Source organism: Choristoneura fumiferana, chromosome 9 (assembly GCF_025370935.1).
Source record: "Choristoneura fumiferana chromosome 9, NRCan_CFum_1, whole genome shotgun sequence".
Classification (NCBI taxonomy): domain Eukaryota; kingdom Metazoa; phylum Arthropoda; class Insecta; order Lepidoptera; family Tortricidae; genus Choristoneura; species Choristoneura fumiferana.
Window position 1 is genome coordinate 12,242,956 of NC_133480.1, and position 21,989 is coordinate 12,264,944.

The following is a 21,989-nucleotide window of genomic DNA, read 5'->3' on the forward strand; positions in this document are numbered from 1 at the left end:
TTGCTCGAAGAACTGATGGCCGATAGGGTCAGAAGGTTCACGAATGGCGTCCGCGGACCAGGAGACGAGGTGTCGGTAGGCCTCCAACAAGACGGAGCGACGACCCGGTTAAGATCGCGGGATCGCACAAGACCGGTCTGAGTGGAGAGAGCCTTGGAGGAGGCCTGTCCATGTGACATGATGATGTCAAACAGAAAGTCTCGTGTATGGATTTTTTGAACAATTAGACAATGATTCCCGTAAAGTCAAGTAGGTATAACTAATGACAAAATATAATTTCTCGTGTGGGCAAGGAAACACAGTACTATACTACAAAAATTAACAGCTTAAGGTTTTTATATAATGTAACTCCCCCTCTGTGTACCCATACATACATGAAAATAAATATTTTATTCAAATTATACGTACAAAGTAAGAAGCCGGATAGTCGGCGCTTTTTGCCGACTATTCGCCGACTAGTCGCCGACTACGAAAGTGGCCGGATAGTCGGCTTTCCCGACTAGTCGGCGACTAGTCGGCACATCTCTAATTATATGATAAAAAATATGCACATAACAATTAAGTACCTGGTCTGCAATATCCACAGGAACGAAAGTAGAAAATATCCATTTTGTTTGAACTTTAAAGTGAACTCCCGCACTTGATACAAATTTTACTGAACAGTCGAGGCCATAAATACATATAATATGTACAGGTACATCGACCTTACAGTTATTGGCATAAAAGTGTTTAGACATGTTTCACGTCTTGATAACGTAGATACGTAAATTTATTCCTTACTTTTGTCCATTGTAAAAGTTGCCTGGAAGAGATCGCTCTGAAGCGATAAGGCCGCCTATTGCTTACCTTAGAAAATCTCTATGTATGTACCTGTGTTTTCTATACTGCTTACTGTGTTGGTGTGCAATAAAGAGTTATTGTATTGTATACGTATAAATATATGTGATCTTGACTGTACTAAAGGCAATTTATAGTTTTAAATAAGTATTAATTAGGGCCCAAAACTGTTTTTATATCGTTTCGGTCGGTTCAAAAAAGAGCAAATCTGGATAGGGAGATTTGGACGTCTAGAGGAGAGAGGCTTTTGCCCAGCTGTGGGATACAAATTATATACCTACCTACATAGAAAAAGAAATAAATGAAATAACAGATATAAAACAATTTAATTGTTTGATTTCGAACTAAATATCATATTTTTGTCTAGGTACAGTCAGGAGCAGAAGTGGATCAGCGGTTGTAGTGCTCAAAATAATCTAAACACTCTTATAACCTTGGCAGTGGAGTCGCGTGTAAGATCATTTTGAACGCCATGACCGCTCATCCACCTCTGCTGCTGACGGTTATTCCCACCTGTAACCACCAATTTGATATCAGTGGTAACAGGTGGGAAATAGTGGGAATACCTATTGAAGTAAGATATTTAATTATTTCTTTATTAATAATTTATCCGTTTTAATTACCAAAAAACAACTGGAAAACTCGTACACTAGTTACAGTACGTAATATCAACTATGAACATGATCCTAATAGGTACTACTGGATTACAAAAAAAAAACAATCCTATACCTATATACCTACGAACCAAGGCCTAAGACCTAAGGACCTACCTAAAGACCATTCGCCTGAAGATAGATAACTATTTGCTACCGATTACCTACAAGTTGGTCAATACCCATCAACCTCAAGTCATTACAGTGGATGTACCTACCTCACGAAATGCACCGTCTGGCACGCACCGGCTCATCTAGGAAACCGGCTGTTATTCGAATGAAAACCTTTACATTCACGCGGCCTCAAACGCCCAGCCTCTCGCCGACTCACCTGCAGTTGATAACCAACCTCTCTGCCGCACACACGTTACCCGCCGCCATTTAAAACACCGCGACGAGTGTTCCATTTTCGAATTTCGAATTCCAGACGATCGTGTTTTTTTTTTCTAATTTATAAGTGGACAGAATCTTTTACTAAGATGATAGACTTTGAATTTGTATGTGACTGATTACGTTGTAATTTGGAGTAGTGTTTTATTCTGTTTTCGGAATTCCCTTTCAAAAGGGAGTGGATGTGAAACTGGATAAGGCCCGGAAGAACGGGTTCACTCTCCCTTCGCGCTTCCGCGAAAGGTAAGTTATTTATTATTTTTTTGAAGTTTAGTAAAATTAAGTCTTTACCTACGTAAATTGAATATTCAATTACATTTAAAGGTATTTTTAAACATCTGTAAATATAAATAAAATAGGTCAGGATACCGGAAGTGTGTCGGAAGGAAATCCTTACTTGCTGTTGTAAGTAGTACCAACCTAAATAAAACAGGAAACTGATGGAATATGTTATGATCACTGGCCGGAACGACCCTTTTTATTGGACAACTTTAGTTATAAGTGGTCCTTATTGTTAATTTTGAAGTATTTGTCGTGTTAGAGAACGTTAATAATGTTAAATTGGTAAGTACGTACGCACATGTTAGTAGGTACTTTATTTGTAACTTTGTTCCGTATATCATCGACTTCACTTTAAATTCGCGCACGCACGATGGTAAGTACCTACGTAATTTGATTGATTTGATTTAAATAAAATTACCTTTGTAGGTAGAGACATTCTTCCATTTTTGAAAATAGCTTTAAAATATACAAGGTGTTAATTGTTAAACTTAAAACATGAGGTAACCCGACCGGTTCTTATTTTAAATTTAAATATTTGAAGAAATGTTCGTTTCGTAGCAGAAATTCTACTTAATTTCTCATTCAACATTTGTAATGAGGGCTATCGTTTTTTGTCTCACTAGATGGCGCACTGTGGCGTGAGGTATTTAAGTATGGCTTTCGAAGTCAGTTATTACGGGCGTAAAGACAAAGTTTAGATTAAAATCATATTTAATATACCTTAAAACCGTACCATAAAAATATCGAGCATGCCACAGTGTTGCATAGTCCCCGTTTTGTTCGGAAAAAAGGGAGGAAAAAGGTTTCCGAAAGACAAAACTGTCTCAAAACACAGACATTCATTGCCCCGGAACGCATATTTGCCACAATTAATTTCAGATATTGCAAATTATTCTAAATAAACCCGCGTAGCTCACCCAAAAACTATGAGATTTGACATTTCGGAGACCTCACGCTACACTAGCGCCTCTAGTGGCGAAATTCATACGCGATAGCCGTCATTGTCAGCTGTGTTTCGCTGTTTTTTTTTAAGAAAATCAACACTTACAAAAAACGGCTAGTATTAAATTATCTTAATAATTTAGGTATATGCAACCTCGCTAAGACAATTAATTGGCATGTTGCATTGGTAAACTTTTAGACTGGCCACAGTAAAAAGGGGATTAAAGTACTTATAGGTAGCCCAATCGATCCTCAAACTATTTCCAGGTTTTCAGTTAGATATTTAACTAACGCCTGTATACTAGTTAAATAAATATGATGGGTAATTTTAAAGTGTTTTTAATAAAAAACTGGCAATGGTAGCAGTCTGTCAGCCGGTTATTCGCTATCCTAGGGGTAACGTTATCATTTCGAAATTAGTTTTTTTTCTTGATACGACCATATTTACAAAAAATATGCAAATTTTTCAAGGTCCTTAGCAGGCGGGAAAGTTCATAATTATACCATTAAACATTCCTTAAAAAAACTGTACGGACGGGTAAAAAAAATCCGGACATGTTCAAACAAAATCCCGTACGGACGGTAGATGGTTGGTAGACGGTAGGTTAGGTACCTACTGGGTGTTCTTGCAAAAAAAATGTATTTTCCCTAAAATTGCAACGTATTTACGGAAATGTAAGGAATATTGATAATTTTTCATCTATTTTACTTTAACATTATAGAAAAATTAAGCCTTTTCATTTCATATGTTTTACGGTCGGTAAGTATAGTCAGCAAAACTAGTCTTTAAGCATCTCATAAGAGACCTTAAAATTAATTCACGTTCGTATTTGGGCCACAGAAATTCATATAAATATTAGGTATATATCAACTAAATTGGTCCAGTACATTCGAAGCAACTTGGCTGTGACAGACAGACAGATACACGAGTAATCTCTAGATGATTATGTTTTTACCTTTGAGGTACTTATGAAACCTTAAAAACATACATATATCCCTTTACTGCTAATATATAATCTAAGTAGAGACATCGATAATCACAGTTAATACAGTCCATTCATCATCATCAATCCATTTCATTTCATTATTTTTACCATATATTATAAGAACAAAAAGGTTTTTTATAAGTGAAGTAATATTGCATTACAGCATTAAACAATATACTTACTTACGCTGTAAAAGGTAAATTAAATCAAGTTTATTGCGATTGAAACTTGCTTAATTTAGGTAGGTATTCAAGGCTTTTAATTTTGGCTCTACACCAAACCTTTTGTAACCAATTCAGCGAATATGACTGGCAACACAAAGTTTTTCTTTACTTAGCTGGCACCACAATGTGGTTGCTACCTACTTTGTTTAACAACGATGAAAATACACGCGTTTATCTTTAAATTAAATTTCATATCTTTCAATGTTTTACTTTTTATAAATAATATTTTTTAACCTCAAACCAATTTCTTAAAGGGCCGGCAACGCACGCAGATGTCTATGGACGGCGATGATTGCTTTCATTAGGTGACCCATCTGCTCTTTTTCCTTTTTTTAATATTTTTTCATCTTTACAACAAAAAAAAATAGATAAATTTGTTTATTGACTTGACATTGCAAGTTTCATACTAGTTAGGTGCCTTAACCTAAAACCAAAACAACAGACGGCATATTTATTTAAAATCAAGATGATCACTGCTATGAAGATAACATATACCTACCTATTAATAGATAATTAAAAGCACACGAGAATTTTCTGACCATAACCAGTTTATATTTCGTTTTTAACCAGCCTTTGTAGCATCGTAGATGGTCCTTCGAACTTATTAAAATGTAAAACGATGAAGCAAGCTCATCGAATTAACTTACATTAAAAATAAAATCAAACGTTTGTACACGATAAATATAAATAAATATTACATAAATATTTAGTTCAATTATTTTACATACGTTTTATTATCTTGATACTTGTCTGTTAATTTCATGTTATGTATACCACCTGCATTCATATATGTCACAACGGAGCGTGCAAAAATAACTGGATTCCTCCTACGTCTACCGGCCCTAGAGATAGAGTCGCAATACATATACTCGTATTTATGCCTTATGCACGCTTTGTTATGTCAGATATTGATGCTGGCGATTGCACATTACAATATACATTCTACTAATTGTAAGTAGGTGGTTAATATTATATTCTTATAATAAACTAAGCTTAGAATTTTTAAGTTTTGTTTTATCTTATAAAAATGCCGCAAATAGAAAAATCCTCGCTCACTCTTTTGTCCATACTAATCCTACGTCGTGTTTTATAAATACGAGTGTAGTAGGTAGGTATGTTTGTTTTCAACACTTTCACATTATAATTTAAGTAAATTTATTTTCAGATATTTTGCAATTTCATTACTACGAACAATTTCATATTCATATTATATGTTTACATTATATTATGTTCGAATTTATAAATCAATCCGTTTTATTTGTTGACTTTTAAAATGTTCCCTTCAATGAAAAATTATTTTTGCAACTGCTTGTATAAATACATCGGTGGCATTGTAAGATAAGTAGGTCCGATTGCTATAATTACATTTAACTATACCTAATTATAGTTAACGAATATCACGCATGCGTTGCCAATTAGGACAAACGAACAGGTGTTTCTATTGAGTTATTACCGTATTAGAATTGTTAGTTACTGTCTTTTTAGGTAAAGTTGAACAAACTTTTAATGATCAATTTTACTATGATTTCAAAGTGAAAGTCAAAGTCAAAATATCTTTATTCAATTTAGGCTATAAGAAGCACTTCTGAATGTCAAAAAAATCTACCACCGGTTCGGAAAAACCTCTGTTGAGTATAATCCGGCAAGAAACTCAAAGAGGTAAATTTTTGGAAACAGAATAACAGATCGATTCGCAAGAGCTGGCACGAATGGATTGAACAAAAGTAATTATTTTACACTTAGACATTTTTGATGGAAAATGACAGATGCATGACATTTTCATATTTATGTGAAGTGTATTGAAATAGCTAACACAGAGATACTCATTCACTCATTTAATCCATTCGTGCCAGATGTGAATCAACCTATATAATGTTATGTAATGATAGATATACATGACAATTATTTCCTTAACAAAAGTATGGGATATCAACATGACATTAGTAGCATAAAGGTTCTATCCTGGTACATGATTTAGTTTGTTCCACTGTACCTACGCCAAATGTAGTTTCTTACAGAGTCGGACAATTTGTTGAAATGGAGTAACTTGCGTAAATTAATAGTTTAAATACCCAAGTGAAATTTTCTCTTACGTTTCGTTAGGGAACATTTTTTTTATAAGTTATTGAATCTAAAATCTCTATCAGCTAAATATTTGAGATAATGTAGGTGACAGAATTGACTGCTCTTATGCGCTGTCAGGGGTTACATGCGTTTAGTGAATTTATTTTATACTTATTAGGCTTTCTTTCTCTAACGTTTTAGACATAGCTACTAACAAACTTCATACTCGTACTACTTGAAATAAATGAAATTTTAAAAAAATATTAAAAAGAAAATTGCTCTTAAGAAAGATATTGAGAACTATCTAGATTATGCCCGCGACTTTCCATTGACTCATCCCCCGCAGGACTAATCGAACCCAACTAAAGGAAGATGGGGACGTGTAGCCGGGTTTTTATCCGATGAGAAACCAGCACCGTCTGGGTTTTCCCAGTCGTCTATATGGATTTTTCCCCGACTACATGTCCCTTTCTCCTTAAAGCACCTTATATAAAATTTAAAAAGTGAACAAAAGCAACGACATATACAGGGTGTCCCAAAAGTACCACGTCACAGTGACACCAGAGGTAGGCCAGCTCAAGAGGAACCTAACCAACCTAACATGACCCCAGTAAAAGTTGCACGGTTTTCGAGTTATTACCGAAATTAAGATTTTTGGGGATACTCCCCTTTGTCTTGACATTTTTAGTACCAGCATCGACTTGGAAAGCTTTTAATAACAGTTTTTTATGTGTATCGAATCGTGAATAGTTACTTCACAAGTGCAGTGTGTTATTTTGTCAGTAACTACCGTAAAATGCTGAAAAAAACTTTATTAATCTTGATTTAAGTTGTCTCAAAAATAAGAATTTCAACTTTAACCATCTGCCATGAAAAAAATTTACTAGAAACGAAACAAACAAATAACGCCAATAAATTAGACATGTTATGCAAATTCAGAAATGGTATAACACATGTATCTTACTCTAAGAACATTAGACATTCTTATCACTTTAGCGAAGCCCTATCGAACCAACTTAAAACTGGAACTCCGAAAGCAGTCCCTGCTAAGTGGTACAAAAATGCTGTGTATAGCGATAGCTCATCTATTATCTGATACAATTATTTTTCCAAATGCACGAAGGTTAAATATTAATATTTGTCTCCCTTTTCAAGGCTAGGACCGGATCCTAAAGAACCGGATATAACCTAACCAAAAAAAAGTTGGAAAATCCCCAACTTTGTCACTTCAAAGTTCAATATTTCAAAAGCGGCTGAAACGATTTTGATAGAATATGTCTTAGAACCATCGCTAGAAAACCTGCTTTCAAATAATAAAAAAAAACGCATTCAAATCGGTTTACGCGTTTAAGAGCTACAGTACCACAGACAGACAGACAGACATAGCGGTCAAACTTATAACACCCTTCTTTTTGCGTGGGTGGTTAAAACAGGTTTATCTTTCATTCATTTATTGGAATAAATTTAGTTTACATGGACTCTGATGCACAAAAAACATCGTTTAATAAAATTTCGGCTCAATTTTCGTAAGTAAACTGACTTCCGATATGGTACGGGCCGCGTCGAATACTCGTTGCCGCAATCCTTCTTCAGAGCGTATTCGTTTCGCGTAAACTTTGTGTTTTAAACATCCCCAATAAAAAAAATCTAGTAGGTTTAGATCCGGGGTACGCGGTGGCCATAAAATTGGTCCCAATCGACCAAACCATCTCTCAGGGAATGTTTCGCTGAGGTGCTCACGGACTAGCCAAGCGTAATGTACCGAGAAACCATTTTGTTGGTACCACACGGTTCGTGTCAGTGCCAACGGTACAACTTCTAATAAACCAGGCCAGGTCGTTTTGCAAAAACTGTATTAAGAATAGGAGGCAACTCGACCGGTCCCACAATTTGTCCATTAAGAATTCCACTCCACAAATTAATTTTGAATTGGTATTGGGACCAATCTTCTCGTTCTTCATGTGTCTGTGTGGTTTTCTGTCTGCCAGCTATGGACGTTGTGTAAATTGAAATATCCATCCCTTTTGCAAGCCGATTCTTCAGTCCACAATATTTCATTGAAAAAATTCGGGTTTTAGAATATTTTTAATAGGCTTACGTTTGGCCTCAATCTCGCTTGATGGAAGGCGAAGATGAGGCCTAAGATGGTACACGTTTGTCTAGAAGGTGTCTGTTCACTTTGACCTTAAAGATGTCCAGATTATAGCGTTAACAAATAATATTATCTAACGTTTTAAACTTTCGTGATTTTCATTCATATTCATAATACCACCAACGGGACTTATCACGCTTACACACACGAGTAATATTTACCTCGACGTTTCGGCAACATTACAGTGGCCGTGGTCACGAGTAGACTGAAGTGTGGGGTGTCAAGTCTGCTAGCAGCGCGAGTCCCTCGAACTACCCTGTATTTTTGCAGTGTGGAGGAGGAGGAACTGAATGAACACACATTTCTAGTATAAACGTAGCTATCATAAGGTCGCGGGTGAGCAAAGTAGGTGATTGTTTCAGTTCATTAATATGAACCTCGGCAAAGTAACGCCTGATTCAATAAATTAGTAGGTAATGTAACATGTTTTTACTTAACAGTGACGGCTTGCGGCATCAGCAAAGTGATAAGAATGCCTAATGTTCTTGGAGTCATAACATGTCTAATTTATTGGCGTTATTTGTTTGTTTCGTTTCTAGTAATTTTTTTTCATGGCAGATGGTTAAAGTTGAAATTCTTATTTTTGAGACAACTTAAATCAAGATTAATAAAGTTTTTTTCAGCATTTTACGGTAGTTACTGACAAAATAACACACTGCACTTCTGAAGTAACTATTCACGATTCGATACACATAAAAACTGTTATTAAGAGCTTTCCAAGTCGATGCTGGTACTAAAAATGTCAAGACAAAGGGGAGTATCCCCAAAAATCTTTATTTCGGTAATAACTCGAAAACCGTGCAACTTTTACTGGGGTCATGTTGGGTTAGTTAGATTCCTCTTGAGCTGGCCTACCTCTGGTGTCACTGTGACGTGGTACTTCTGGGACACCCTGTATATAATTATTTTCAGAGTTTTGAAATAAATATGTAACAATTTAAGACGCAGTTTTAAGTATAAGTTGGTTACCCACACATTTCTTCGATTTCCTGGCACATGAATTTTTTACTCTAATCTTTTCAAAATATTTATTATGTGAGAGTCTAACGTCCATAAAGCGATTCTATTACGTATCTTAAACGAAATATCAGAAAAAAAGGCGGATGGGCACGTGAAAGTGTTGACCCCTCGAAACCGGCTCGCGCTAGGCGACGTTTTCCAACTGAGACAAAGTGCTTGGATTGAGCACTTTATTATAATACTATTTAAAGATAGATTCTTGACTCAGATCTTATTTTGTAGACAAACCCCCTTATTCATAAACGACAATCAAACTTATTTTAGTTAAAATGCCGCTAAAATTCGTTTGTCCTTATCTGTCACTTCGACATTTGTATTTGTTAGAAAGGGACAAAGCATTTGTTAGTTAACATAGGCTTGTTAAGTTTTATGAATAAGGGGGAAAATTTGTAGTGTTTCAATTAGAGATATGAATTCAGGTTTGTTCGTAAGTTAAGTAGTGAATGTAATTTTTTTTCGCAAATTGAAAAACCAGAGTGGTGATATACTTACTGGATAACGTCTCTTAGACTTTTCAACGGTCTTTCATCCATAGTCTAAAAATACTAAAAAACACTGCTGGCATAGAGTTCAAGTGTGGAAAAATGCCCTGCAATTTTAAGACAAAAGACGGTATCTAGAAAAAAAAAAACATTTTTAAGTTGGTTATACATTGTGTAGTTTAAGTCATTGGCATCAGATGATTTAAGTAAAACAAAAGTGTATTTTTTTTAACTGATACCTCCCGCTTTTTGCATTGGGAGGGCAGTGTAAATATGTTCCTGAAATCAGTCAATATGTAAATGAACCTTTTTAAGTTAAAAACTGTGGCAGAAATTATGAAATTACTATTGCTTTTTTGTAAAATGTTATAGGCGGCATCATACCTACTTGTCTTGGCCAGGGTAAAGTCAGCACCAGTTCGCCCTTAACTTTTGACACATTTTAACATATGAGATGTAGAAACATGACGCTTGCCACCAACACGAGAATCTTTACCTCGCTGCGGCCTCCGGCATATGATAATAAGCTAGATACATTCGACAAACCTCGAATTTCCAGTTATTTGTCGTTATAATTTAAATGAAAGATTCGACCGATTCCAAACTAGTCGGGTGGCAACGTCACAAGGTGTTGTCAAGCTTTTAGTTGGCTAAAATATCGTTTTAAATTGATAATGCTGTAGAAGTTGAGGATATGAAAATTAAAGCTTTAGAAGATTTTGCTTAGGATTTTTTTTATTAGAATAGTGTTCTGATGAACTTCAACTTTGTTCCTGCTGAGAAGTTCCACCAAGTCTTAGCCGCTACACTCTTGACGGAATGGTCATGATCATCGGTTAGGATAGGTGTAGTGAACCTTTAATGACGACTTAACCACTTTTAATACAAAAATAACGATTATTTTAAGTCGTGCTAAGTAAGGGTGTGAACCCTACAAATAACTATTAAAAAATAAAAATAATCTTCTAATACGAGTATCGAACAGGATCTTCGATTTCAAAGAGCTCTACTAGGTACTTTTAATATCATTGCTTTAAATAGCACGCCTACCAACATTAAATAATTTCACGATCGTATTATTACTGTCTGAATGAGAAACGCTCATGTTATATTGATTAAAAAAAAACTCAGCCTTTGGCTAGGATGCTAAAGTGTGAGTCCGCGCCGCCATTACGTTCCACCATTTTTATTTTATCAACGCCATCATGTTTCTCCTTGACATTTAGAATAAGGACTGAGGATCCTCTTTTAAAAATCTTTTAATGTACTTGCGAACTTTGTTTCTGTTTATTTACAATCATGGCTATATTTCGCAATTACCGTGAAGAGTAAATCTGTGAAGCGCACATTAATTAGTGGTAGTGGACGGGCTTGTTAGCATAATTGAATAATTACACCGCAAGATGAGGACTTCTTTAGAGTTAAGTGTAGTTTATTTGATGAAAGTTTTCACATAAATTTTTCTCTTGATATTTACAGCTGAGAGTTTTGTTTACAAGCAACTAGGTACTAGATACAAGCTTGTATACAAAAATATACCAATCTGCTTAGTATTTTCGAAAGAAAGCGATGCTTATTCTGAGCCCTTGCGCTTTCAAATAAGTTTTTATGTTAATGAAGCCTCGACTCAAGTAGGGAGATAAGTATAAATCTAAGATATTATTGTATTGAAAAAGCCTGGATAGGGATAGGTGAGCGTATGAGAATATTCAGTATTTTTAAGTGCCCTAGAGCCTCGCATTAAATGCATACATTTATATAAGTACATATTTAACGCGCAGTCGAAGTCGGATCAATTATAATGTTCAGTGCAATGGAACATATCAAAGACGTTTTTATTTATGTGTTACAAAATATTCAGTTTACATTTTATATAGAAGCTACTCACATTTATACTGCAAAGTTCAAATCGCAATTGAAAATATCACGTGCACGAATTTTAGTCTAACAGTTTTCTGCATAATTTCTGAATTCATGCATGAAGTTCAAGGTGCAACTTGCACGAGAATAGAGCCATAAAGCACTAAAATAGCGATGTTTTGATATGAGCTCGCCTCACGAAACACTGGGAGAAGAGGTATTCCGCAGTAATCGAAATATAGTCGCATGGAAAAATTACTACAATTAAGCCGGGTTTTTTTTTGGGTGAGTTGACTTAAAGGCCAAATACACTATGTCGTTGCTTTTGTTCACTTTTTAAATTTTATATAAGGTGCTTTATAGGAGAAAGGGACATGTAGTCGGGAAAAATCCATATAGACGACTGGGAAAACCCAGACGGTGCCGGTTTCTCATCGGATAAAAAACCCGGCTACACGTCCCCATCTTCCTTTAGTTGGGTTCGATTAGTCCTGCGGGGGATGAGTCAATGGAAAGTCGCGGGCATAATCTAGATAGTTCTCAATATGTTTCTTAAGAGCAATTTTCTTTGACGCACTGATACTTTGTCTGTTTGTTGAATCCATTAGTTGACAAAGCTAAAATAAAATAGTGATTCTTGGCTGAACGCCTTTACAGCTCCTACAAAATCCAACCACCAGTTTGATCTGAATCGATATTGTGGTCCGATCCGAATGAACGGATATAAATTCAATTATTATACACTGCCCGAGTGAATAGAAATCGCAGGTCTACGTAAATACTTATAATATAAAAGAAAAAGGCGAGTTTGACCTGTAACCCACGACTTTACAATGAAAAACTTTTTGTTTTTTTAATGAATATAAGTAAATAAACAACAAATCGTGCTTCATATATTACACGTGTTTACACAAAACCGCAAGCCAGAGCGAATATATGAAGTCATTATATTAATGTCAGTGTCAAGTGTATGTACCTATAGCTAACTAGCAACATAACATGTATTATAGTAAAACAAACTTAATTGACCTGGGTGATCTAAGCTGAAAATAATGCCCCAACCATATCAATGTTCGTGTAGAACACAATATTCACTAACAGCGACAATGTCACTGGTCCGATAAGTTTGTAGCACACTATATCTGCTTCGCGTAGTATAACAGATCAAATTGAATCGTATCAAATATGGTTGACAGTAAACCTTTAACAGTCGTTTAAGCATTATCGATCTATAGATTTGGCGCCATTCGATATTTAAGGAACGTATTTAAGTTTTTATATATTTATAGAACGATGTCGTAATAGTATGCGTCAACGCTTAAGCACACAAGTTAAGGTTCGCATTATTTGCAATTACCTTATTCTATTTCGAATATTCAAGGTTAATGAGGTAAGGTAAACACATTGTGAAATAGACTTTTTGGGTAAATACAAGCACGGGTGAATTAATTATATAGAATGATTATTTTATAGAATTGGTCACATAAATTATGAGAAGGCGTCTCAGATTATGAAGAAGCTGGTTCCGAACTTCAACTAGAAAAATCACATGATAGGTAAGAGGTTCGCGTTTGATAGGTGCTTCTGATAGCCCGGTGAGACTTATCTACACATCTATCTGTTGTGCTCTTATAAGGACGAAGTGTTAACCATATCTTTTGATGTATTCAATGGTAAGAAATAATGGTAAGAAAAAAACGATACATGGCCTTGTTTCTTTAAAATTGAACATTGAATTCGGTACTTCCGTTTGCTTCTATTCTAAGATAGCTGTGGAAACATTCAAAACTATCTCGAAAAGTGGAGCAAAAACATTACAATGCCGTTTACTTATTTTCGATGGAGGAAAAGGCTCAAAACAAGATTGTATTGAGAACGTAATTTCACTTTCTTCTTATTGTACGATGCTTATTATAAATTGGGGCACTCTCGATTGTGTGTTCGAAATGATAAGTAATTATACTATTATTTTTTATAGTCGCGTGCGCTCGGCTGAATTAATTCGGTTATGTTCTTGCAAATAAGTTTTTTTTTTACTTTTTTGTCTCCTGATTAAGGTTCATAGTGTATTTTTATGCTTGATGTATATTCTGTCTACGTTTTAGCTAAGAACCAGTTTTTGGGTCGTAAAGTCAGCTTACTTTTTTTTCAATGAAATACGAATTTATATTTAAACGGTTGATATTGTAATATTTTAGGCGCACCTAATAATATTCCTACTATTTTTAATTTTTAAATAATGCGTTCATTATAATTATAATCTAAAAACATCAATCACCGTAAACTGCTTCAATTTTGCCTTCTGGCCCCAACATTGCCTAATTTGATTAAGAGTCGATAACTTAGCACTATTACAGGTTTTAAACTTTTATCTACACGGGAATAATTATTACGGGGGGATAAAAGTTTAAAAACCAAAAAGGTGCTAAGTCTAAATCGAATCAGGCAATGTTGGGGCCAGAGAGCAAAGTTGAAGCAGTTTACGGTATTAGGTAAAGTTGCCTGCCTCAGACATGGCGTTAATGCTTTTCTTTCAGGTTGGCTGATGTGACAAGATGTTAGTTATCATCAATTGTGAGATGTACTTACATTTTTTTTTTGCTTGTTATCAAAGAGAGAAAGAGTTTCAAAATAAATAATAAAAGGTTAAAGGTAAAGTTTTATTATCTGTGTAATGGTACGCCCTCAGAGAACGCATGTTGGTTATGAAGGCCGTATACGACTTTGTCGTGTGTAGACGCCGTCCAATCGCTACCGTGAAATTTAGAGCAAGAATCTAGATTTTTACCATTAAAGTCAACTACCGTTATGCTGTGTTTATTGTGAGAATTATGGTTTTCGATTGTTAGTGCAGTTAGAGGTTCGACAAATATCGTGTCGACATATTCGCCACAGTAGCACTTTATTTCGTATTTCGTGTCTAACAATAGGTATAAGCACGTCATGTTTCACTTGAAAAGAGCGAGTCCCTTTCTTTTAGATATACTGAGCGGCACAAAATTTGGCCCACTCTCCATACAAAATTACCTATAACTGCATACCTACATACACATGATGGCCAGATTTTTTGCCGATCAGTATATTTACGTACACGTACAGCTTTTATAGTTTTTTTTTAATTTAACTTTACCTAATAGTTGGGTTAAGGTTTGTATAATGAAGATTCAAAGGATTTTTAATAAAATTAACACTGGTTTTATCCTTACTCTCGGGTAATTATGGTAATGTAGGTATATTTACATTATAGCGGTGTAACTTTTATTTTGATGTTGTAAGATGGTCGTAGGCAAGTGTTATTTCTGTTTTCTAAATATAAGTTTTTACGACCTATCTAGTGGCTGCTAATTATTGCAATAAGTTGCGCACTAAATCGTTATATTTTTAACGATTTCTTAGTATATTAATAATAATAAAAGATTATTTCTTTCGTTACATATAAATATGCTATCAAACGCTGTACTAATGATGGACGTGCTAACCTTTGACATAGATTTTGAAATCAATCGGCAATTATTGATACAGTAGGTAATTAAAACGGCATACAAAGCGTATATGAGTATGAGATATCAAGTTGGTTTTAATTAAGTACAAGAACTTTCAAAAAGGATTAGATACGTCCTTTTTCTCTGACGTTACTTAGGTGTCACTTCATGGGTATGCTACAAATTTACACATTTGGCGTGACTTGTGATTGGTACAATTAGTTTTAAACCAATCCCAAACGTGGAGGTTTTTGGGCAAAATGTTTTTCGCATATGTTTCATTTAGCAAATGTTTCATTTCTCAAGTATCAAATTTCTCCGAAACCATAATATTTTCAGAACTTTCATAAAACAAACCTAACCTAACCTAACCTCTAGACCGGAGAAATTTCGATACTTGGGAAATGGAACATTTGCCAAATCAAACCTTTCGAAAAAAAATTGTGCGAAACGGCAGTACCTACACGCAAACGTGGCATTTATGTTAAAGTTGCCAAACGGACCCGGCACTAGCGTCAACTAGCCAGTCATAGAGAGTAGGTACGTACTCGTATGTATCCAAATATATGTATAAAGATTTATAAAAAATACCAAATACATAATGGTAACGAAATACAATACAATACAATACAATACAAAGACTCTTTATTGTACACCAGACATAATAAGCGATACAGAAAACAGGTACACAGAGAAAAAAAGGTTATCAATCTGTAGATTGCACGATCATAAGAGTTTGTTTAATCAATAGTTTCACCGAAAATTATGTTATACTAGTATCAAAACAACCACTATGTATTTCGTCCATTATTATTTTTAAACTTTATTTATTTTGACACGTTCCCGGCACAGAAACCATCATTGATTACATAATTTTAAGTTAAAATATTAGGTAAATCCTTTGCCAGTGTTAAAATTATTGCCTTGTCTGTGATTACGCGTTCAATGCATTATGGGAACCTAAGAGTTACATCATTCTAAGCAGATGACACCACGGCAACAGATTATATCACCAGCGTACTGACATATTTGATTACCCAATTATAACGCTTTGCTCGCGTGCGAGTCGAACGGAAAATCCAACTTTACGCTACAAACTTGCTAATAAGGATTATAGCTACAATATACGCTAACTAAAAAGTATTACGTTGTTATTGTGTAACCTATATGTAACTGAAATGAAATTCTTACAAGAACGAGCATATGTTTACTTAGTCCAAAGGCGCCCCAAAGCTTTATGCTTACAACGATGTCTTAGTGGATGCGTTCATATTACGCAAACATGTCTATGTTAACCATAAACTTTTACCCCACTACACTCATGAAATTTGGTGGAGCGCATAATTCGTATGATTGAACTGATCTATATATATATATACCTGTACAGTCATCATCATCATCATCCCAGCCTATATACGTCCCACTGCTGGGCACAGGCCTCCTCTCAGAACAAGAGGGCTTGGGCCATAGTTCCCACGCGGGCCCAGTACGGATTGGGAACTTCGCACGCACAATTGAATCGCTTCGCAGGTTTGTGCAGGTTTCCTCACGATGTTTTCCTTCACCGCAAAGCTCGTGGTAAATTTCAAATGTAATTCCGCACATGAATTTCGAAAAACTCAGAGGTGCGAGCCGGTGTTCGAACCCACGACCCTCTGCTTGAGAGGCGATAGGTCAAACCACTAGGCCACCACGGCTTGACCTGTACAGTAAGTAAGGTTAATTTAAGTTAGGTACCTACTAGGTAAGTTTCATTTTAAAGAAAGCTTTCGTAATAACGTATCTCGTTATCGCAGAAGCGTTATCACAGACAAGCTGATATCAAGGGCACGTTTAAACTCGTTTAAATTTGAAATCGATAACGAAGATAAGTACAAAAGCCTTTTATCGTCTTAAATAAAAAACGATGATGTAAGAACACTCGAGTTGAAATTGTAGGAAATAATAGAACCTTCAATTTGATTTAGGTATGTCATTTATTCTGTTTAATTTATTATTAATCCATTCTTCTAATTTGATGCGAAATAAAAACAAACGCGAATACCTTTGCATACTATAATGTTTGTTATGTATGAGGCAACAGAGATAGATACTTACTGGCAGCGGCGGCCTTACCCATTGCGAGGCTCCGGGCGGCAGGTCTTTGCGAGGCCCTTTGTCCTTCGTGAAAAGTATGTAATGCGAAACTAAAGTTAAAAAATCTATATTTTTTTAAATTTGCTTGGGTTGTTGCGCGAGGCCCCTGCAAGAGCGAGGCCCCGCGGGCGATTGCCGTGTTCGCCACCCCCTAAGGCCGCCTCTGCTTACTGGCAAAGTAAATAGGTAACGATTACAGAAATCTGTCTTTGAAAGGATAGCAAATTCAAAATTCAAATGATTTATTCAGTAAATAGGTCGCAATGGGCACTTTTACACGTCATTTTTTAAACTACCAGCGCTTTCGGAAAGACCATCATTGCCAAGAAGAATGCGCCGCAAGAAACTTGGCAGAAAGTATTTTTTTCATAATAATATAATTACAAATAAAATACTGAAAACCTATATTTTACAATTAAAGAGAAAAAATAAAGAGAATATTAAAAAAAAGATTATAAGATTATTAGATTTTTTTAATTATAGAGATTTAAAAAAAATACAAAAAAAATAATAATAAAAATACAGGGATGTACGGGGTCCCTTAGTTACAATACTAAACATTAACTATATCTAAACTATATCTACGTTCAGTGGAAGTGTAGAAATGCTTCCACCGTCATAAATTTTAAAATAATAATAACAGTAATTTAGTTCTGAAATATACATTTCAGGTCAAGTAACCATTAAGCTTTTGGATTTCGAAGGCAAGTTCACAAGGCAAGAACAAGTAGCGCATAAACAAACAAAATAGCAAGCATTCCACCGTGGCCGCGCAGACATTTGACAATGTTCTAGGATCCGCGTAGGCTGCACACCAACTATCCGATTTAAATTCATTAATGCATATCATACACGAATTAGGTATTATCGGCGAACTAGTTGAATAACTTGAATCTAAATTATTCACCTTCGCCGGCCCACCATTCGACCTTCTCTCTGCAACTTGCCAATAGCTACCGCCTTAGAATTTTTGCTGACATAACTTTGAAGACAGTAAATAAACAAACTGCCAACTCTCGTAACATTGCTACGACTTGGTGAAGGAGAATTATTACAGCCTAAGGGCTGTGTGTATTACAAGTACCTAATTTGTGTGTCAATCCCAATACTAAGCGTAAATACATGTAGAAAGAAGCTGGATGCGATAGGCCGAAGACAGGGTAAAATGGCGCCTTTTAGAGGAAGCTTACGAGTATGTCAATAGTGGACTGATGGGCCGATGATGTTAACGACAAACGGTAAAAACATCTTCTTTTTAACTGTAGTTTTCCTGCAATAAACGATATCATTTCATTTCATTTAAGATGGAAGTCTTTCCTGAGATTATTTAGTCACCTAAAATTTAAAATGAGTATTTAGGATTGTGATAAACGAACATAACTTTGGACCTAGCGTTGTTCTTAATAATAGCAATTATTACTTTGAAAGAACTTTGATTAATATTCCGGAAGAATGCGTGGCAGTGCAGTTGCTCCATTTTAATCCCGAAGTGCCGTTAGCCCTGTTTTAAGGACTGTGGCCTTATTTTACGTAGGTATTGGTATGCATCTATTTGAAACTGTTGCAAAAGGCGTAGTATCATCAGTAAGTAATCACCAGTCAGGTGTAATTATTTGCGACACCTGTCCGATTTTTTCAAACAATTAAATTACTTAACCATTTCCAAATATGTGTGTGATAGCATTGAAATAACGTATCGTAGCTGACCTTGAATAAATTGCTAAGTTATCACTTTGCAAAATTATTAAATATTTACTAAACTTAAAAATGTTGCAAAATTTATGCCTGTTTTTGCTCAACACTAATGGGCCAACATTATCGAAGATAAAATGTATATTTATATTCTAATCGTCGTTTTGTATAACTTTGAGTCCTCAAAATTTGCAATAAAATCAAGTAGATAAACTTATGAAATGTAAAATGGCGACGACGTACGCCGCGCCTCCATTCGGCGGACTGTGCGAAATGTCTGTAAAGTAAACAATTTTATTGCTTACACGATTTTGCTGACAAATCGGCTTTTGTTTCTCACGTGAACTTCAAAATTGGTTTCGTGTCAAGTATTTTCCTTATTGATAAACGAACGTAATAAAATTTGCAGGAGAAAGTACAAAATGGCCTTGCTCAGAGTTACTTTTTAGTGTTCGGCAGAAAGTTTCATTCAGGGCGCAGACAAGTAATTTTCACTTGGAGGCAGTAACTTAAATTAACTGTCCGATAAAATCTAACACGATGACAATGACATGATAATAGCGCCTTGGCTAGTTTTCTGTCCTACCTATAGGGTTTTAAGCATCTCTTTTTAGTGCACCACTACGATCCTTAAGAATTTTTCTGCCAAAAAGTTTAGCTTAGTTTAGCTAGTTCTTTATCCAGAAGTTAGGTAAGTACCTACCCAAAATAATGTTCTTCAATCCTAAAATTAGCGATTGATATCTACGGTGTAGGTCAAGTTTTCGTTTGTTGTTTCTCATCTCTTCACGTTTATAAACGTGAAAAACGTTTAAAATGAATAAATTCATTCCTGTGTTAAATTTTATTACTCTGTCACCACAATTTGTTAGTGAAAACGTAGCCTCGAACAGCACCCAAGTTGCTAAAAGGTAGTCAATGGTGGCCACCGTGGATGTGATGCTCTCTACTCGCAAGTCCGATTATCAACCGCGTCCTAATAACTTCGCACTTCGCATGAAAACAAAATGATTGGCGATGTTATTGTACCTACTTACTCGCTAACACATGTATGGAACACGTGATATTGTTATTTTTTAACCCTTTACAATTCGTGTGATGTCAGAAATTATGATGCGACGTCACGATTGCCGCATGTTTGTTTTTTGTCAGTTAAATTCTAAAATAATATCCTACTAGGTAATATTATAAATGTGAAAGTTTGTTAAGATGTTTGTTACTCAATCGCGTCTAAACCGCTGATCCGATTTAGATGAAATTTCGTATACAGATAGTTTGAGTCCCGGGAAAGGACATAGGATAGTCTTTATCCCGGAAAATTGCATAGTTCCTGCGGGATAGCGATAAACGAATACTACGCGGACGAAAGTATAATGCTTCTAAATAATTTCTAATTCTATGTACTTATTGCAAAAAGAATGTAGGCACATTAGGTATATAAAAATAAAAATAAAAGCTAGTGCCAAGTTAGGTACTTTTTATACAAATACTTATTATACTTTTTATAATCATGTGAATGATTACGTAAAACTGATGACCATTATCTGCTTTATATTCAAATTTGTTGATTAATACATACTAAAACCTAAACGTCGTCATTCCTTTATTTAGTATCATTCAATGAGGGCTATTGCGTATGAATTCGCCGCTAGAGGCGCTAGTGTAGCTTGAGTCCGAAACGTCAAATCTCATAGTTTTTGGGTGAGCTACGCGGGTTTATTTACAATTAGAATAGTTTATAACAGTCTTATTTAATTTATAGCATAATGTAACCGTAGTTTATAAGCTTTAATGCAAGTACGTAGGATGTCTTACTTTTTAGTAGATAACATTATTATAAATGTGGCTATACCCTATCAGGGTGCATAATATTGTAAGACTTATTAGAATAAGGCCTTATGTATTTAATGTTTTTTGCCAAATAAATAAATACTACTAAATACTACTAATTTTGTGAATATTTTGCATTACCTGAAATTAATTATGGCAATGAATGTCTGTGTTTTGAGACAGTTTTGTCTTTCGGAAACATTTCTCCTCCCTTTTTTCCGAACAAAACGGGACTTACGCAACACTGTAGTTGCTCGATATTTTTATGGTACGGTTTTAAGGTGTATATTACATATGATTTTAATCTACACTTTGTGTTCACGCCCGTAATAACAGACTTTGAAAGCCACACTTAAAAACCTCACGCAACAGTGGCGCCATCTAGAAAGACAAAAAACCGGCCAAGAGCGTGTCGGACACGCCCGAAATAGGGTTCCGTAGCTATTACGAAAAAATTAAGTAATATTTTTCTAAGGATTTCGTATTTTGTACGGAAAATTCCAAGTTTAGGTAACATTTTATACCTTAGGCTCTACTCTTAAACTACTTATAATTCTCAAGTAAACTTAACCGTTATAGTTTTCCTTTCCTTGTAAGGTTGATATACTTACTAGGTTTACTAATGTTTCGGCGAATAACGTTTGGCAACCTGTTTCATTTCAGCAACTTTTCATTTCCCAACTGTTTAATATTTCTGTAACTGTAAATATTTCAGGATTTTTATAAAACTAACCTAACTTAACCTAAACGGTTCTACACACGATGGCCCTGAAATAAATCCTGAAATATTTACAGTTTTAGAGTTTGCGAAATGAAAAAGGTTGCCAAACGTTACGTTGCGAAAAAGCAGTACTCGTACTTACTGAATCCCGTCCATCCTGAATTTTTTCAAATTTTTCCTCCCACCGGTTTAGATTTTAGAGGGGGGGGGGGCGTTCGATTTTAATAAAAATTTGC

The 21,989-nt window shown here is 35.2% G+C and overlaps 1 protein-coding gene across 1 annotated transcript in view; it reads left to right on the forward strand.

Moving 5' to 3' along the window:
- The first annotated feature begins 1,691 nt into the window (after positions 1-1,691).
- The window catches only part of LOC141431309 (uncharacterized), a 99,819-nt gene continuing 79,521 nt past the window's right edge, over positions 1,692-21,989 (forward strand). The window contains exon 1 of the mRNA XM_074092425.1: positions 1,692-2,123. The gene's annotated coding sequence lies outside the window, so the exon portion shown is untranslated. The remainder of the gene's footprint in view (positions 2,124-21,989) is intronic.